The following is a 4075-nucleotide window of genomic DNA, read 5'->3' as shown; positions in this document are numbered from 1 at the left end:
ATAAATTCAATACGTTTTATAGTTCATATTTTATTGAATTTTTGCAAATTTTCATACAGTATAATTTGATGCTATTTAGATCCCCTCCCCATCACAACTCCCATCAGTGCCCTTCACCCAATGTATATATTTATGTGCCCAAATGTCCTTCAGTGGGTCCATCCACTATAGTAGCCAGGTTAACCTACCAAGAGTCCCATGCTTGAAAGGGAATGTCTGTGAAGCTCTCAGCAGTCATCTGCTGACACATTGCCTTAGGTGGGGTCGGGGCTCCTTACTCAGTTCCCCATATATCTGCTGGAAAGTTTTCTGGTTTGAGTAGTTTGTATTTTTTTAAGAATTTTATTTTTTTTCAAATTTAAGTTTTTAATCATTTCAAGTTGTTTTTTTAATGGTATAAGAAGTTAATTCCATTTATTTAATAGTAGATGTACTGCAAGAATTTTTATGTATATACACCCAATGAAATGATTACTACAGTGAAACAAATCAATATATTCATCATCTTATTATAAACAGCTTTTTATGTGTGATAAACATACCTAAAGTCTACTCTGTAAGTGAATTTTCAATTCTAAATTATCTTGACAACTATTGATTTATATTATGTTTTGAAATCAAGAAGTACAGTGTTACTGTGTTCTTTTTCAAGATTATTTTGGATATTCAGTGTCTTTTGCACTGGCATATAAACTTTATTAGCTTTCCAAATTTTGGTAACAGACCATTAGAGTTTGTCATACATTGTTTGGCAAAGTAAGAGACTCTCCTTAAGCCCTTATTTAAAGGCAATCTAATGAAGAGTTATGGTCTACAACTTCACCTGCAAAAACTTGAAACTTCATTAATGTCTGTGTCATGAGACAGACCACCAAGGTGTAATGCATGTCCTTCAATCCCCACCCCCCAAAAGGACACACAGCACCTATGCACAGTGTCTACAGTGAATTCACATTACAGTTATCTGTGATGAGACAGGCATAGGTAGACAAGCAGACAGGAGGTTTGAACACCACTCTTTTTGTGACCTATTCTATTCATGTCACACCACAGTTTATAAAAACACAATATTAGACTAAACCTTATGGAATACCGGGTATTTACAAAAATTTCTTCCTCTGGATTGTATGTGGTGGTCTAGTTATATTCTTGACAATCTAATAAGGATGAGATCATATTATTATGCTTTTCCTTTGAAGTACAATTTGATTATGTTAGCTGATGTCAGACAGGGCCTCTAGATGTAACAAATCTGCATGCCTGGAATGTAAAAGGTGTGATACATCAACTGGTCTTAAGGGTTCATAGTACACTGTAGGTGAAAGAACTGGACAATTTTTTTTTAGTTAAAAAAGAAATTCCAGGTTTTAAATGTGGTATTACTTTATGGTTGTGTTTAGGTTTTTTTTAAGATTTTGTGAAAAAATTATTGGTATAGTTTGTAAAACAGGAAAAATATATTATACAAAAGATGATAGTTTTACTATTACATTATATAATTTAGATTAGTAGGTAATAATATTCAGGGCATTTTCATTTCAAAAAGGTGATAAATGTGTCCAATTGTAACTAATTTAAGTATTTGAGCTTATAACTATACAATGTATAAATGTTCTGAGTCATTTCAGTGTAACCCATAAAGATATTTATTTTTAATTATAATTTTTCTTAATTCTTGAGAATTTCATACATGTGTACTATGAAACATAATCATATCCACCCTTCCCATTTCCCTCCTCCAACTCCTGCCATACCCCTAACATAGATGATCTCCTCTCAACTTCATCCATCTCTTTTCTTCCTTCTTTCTTATCTAAAGAAATTTAATTCACTTGGCGGGAACAAAAAAATGATAGAGTAATTTCCATAAACAACTTGGGAGCTTCTGTTCAATTAAGCATATTTTCCATATGATCAAAGAATAAAATTCCTAGGTATTTAACCAAATGAAATTAAAACTTTGTTTACACAAAAATGTTAGCGAATAATTTGACTTTAGTAATTTACAACCACTAAACACTGGAATCAGGAAACATGACCCTGATCCAAAAAAATGGGTAAAATATAAGTAGAGCTGATATTGAAGAATATAAGTCCACAATAAATGAAAGTTTCTGTGAAATACTCAGAACAGAATGTGTGGACCTAGCTAATTTATGCTAAGGAAAAATAACATAAGCCAAAATCGCATGTCCTAGGATTTTAGTGAAAGACATTTGTGCAAAGGCAAATGATGTGGAAAATTTTTTACTAGTTGCCAGTTGACAACACGGGAGAAAAAGCTGACTACAAAGAAACTGACGATATAAGTTATGATAATTTAAATAATTGTCATAAAGATGGAAAAGAAGAAGAGGAGCTATGGGTGATCTTATGGGACAGCATCCCCTGAGGGCCCCATTTCTTCATAACATTCTCCTGGCTCCTGCACTGTAACTCATGAAACTCAACATGACTCTACGTGAATTCTGATTTCAGGAACAGGCTTCAATCCTAGTCTCTTCACCACCCTCTATTCCTGTGAGTAGTGAGGATTTCCTACAAGCCTGCAACTTTAAAAATGATAATATCTTAGACATTTGCTTAACTTTCAAAGTAATGGCTACTGAATATTTATTCACTTTATTCTGTGAATTATGTGCAAGAGGTGAACTTCTTCCATTTATCTCATGGTGGAGGAGGAGCTAAGTAACTCTTCCAAGGACCTTTCTTCTGGACTTGGAACCTTAGAACCACTGATCATCTTCAACAAAAAGAGGAACCCTTCTCAGACCTAACTGATGCCTGACCTATGGCTGAATTTCTGATTCCAAGCCCACTCTCAATATCGTTGCCTGTTTTTAAGGAGCAAAGTAAGTTTCTATATTCGACATATATGTTTAGTGAAAACAAATCCATACAAAAGCATTGAGCATCCATACTTGCTATAATTTATGAAGCACAAAAATAGATGTTCTGAAAACTTTTCTTATTTGATTTATTTGTTATAATTTTGTGTGCATGTGCCAGCACGTATATAAATGCACCTATATGATGGAATGCCTGTGAAGGCCAGGACAGGTTGTTAGATCCCCTGGATCTAGTTACAGAAAGTTGTTAGTTACCATATAGACACTAGGAACAGAAACCAGGTCCTCTGCCAGAGCAGCCAGTACTCTTAACCACTGAGCCGTCTCTCCAGCCCCTGAAAACTTTTCTTAAAAACTGAGGTGAGCACTTGTGGGTCTTCAGCGGACCCATTTTTCAGTACTTTGGACAGCTCACCACCTCCTGTAACTCCAGGTATAAGGGATCTTCCATCCTCTTCTGGGCTCCATGGTTACTTCTATAGATGCAATGTTGCAACGTGTACATATAGACACACACACACACACACACACACACACACACACAAATAAAACATGATTTCAGGGAAATTTGGGTACAAATGTCAAAAGTTCTATCAGTAGGAAGTTGCATATTTCTTAGGAAGTAGCATTTTGATAAAATAAAGGTAGCCTGACTTATTAGGTAGTGACTTCATTTTGTTAGTTTATCATTGGAGATAAATTTAAGAAAAAAGCAAAGTAAAATGAGCTCAATTTGAGCTACAGAAGAATCAAAAGCATATTTGAAAGTTCCGAGTTTTAATGCTTTCCCAATACGTTTATCTTTATCATTTTAGAACATCAGTACATTCTGATAGTGCTGTAGCTAAAAAAGCACAACCTGAAGATTAGATGCAACCTGAATTTAAACCATGACTGTTCTTCAGCTTTGATATGTAATTGTGGAGCACTGTAAAACTTCAAAATCCCCGTTTTCCTTAATGGTAAAATAAAAATAATGTCTACACATGTATGACACACACATGAATCCAGACACACTTACCTTACACTTATGTGCAGATCTCTTATCACTGGTTGTGACAGTACCAAGTGCATGCTGAGTGCTTCTGTATATCAGCTTGGCAAATGGAATGCCTTCAGAGTTGATTTGTAAATTTTAAGGAGTTGGCTTGTAAATTTTAAGGAATTTTTCATTGTTAAATTTTCATTTTTTGACAAATAATAATTGTGTATACTTATTGGTTTAA

This window comes from Nannospalax galili, unplaced genomic scaffold (assembly GCF_000622305.1).
Source record: "Nannospalax galili isolate Female #2095 unplaced genomic scaffold, S.galili_v1.0 scaffold2482, whole genome shotgun sequence".
NCBI classification, from domain to species: domain Eukaryota; kingdom Metazoa; phylum Chordata; class Mammalia; order Rodentia; family Spalacidae; genus Nannospalax; species Nannospalax galili.
The sequence above is the reverse complement of the archived record's forward strand: the minus strand, read 5'-3'. Positions refer to the sequence as shown.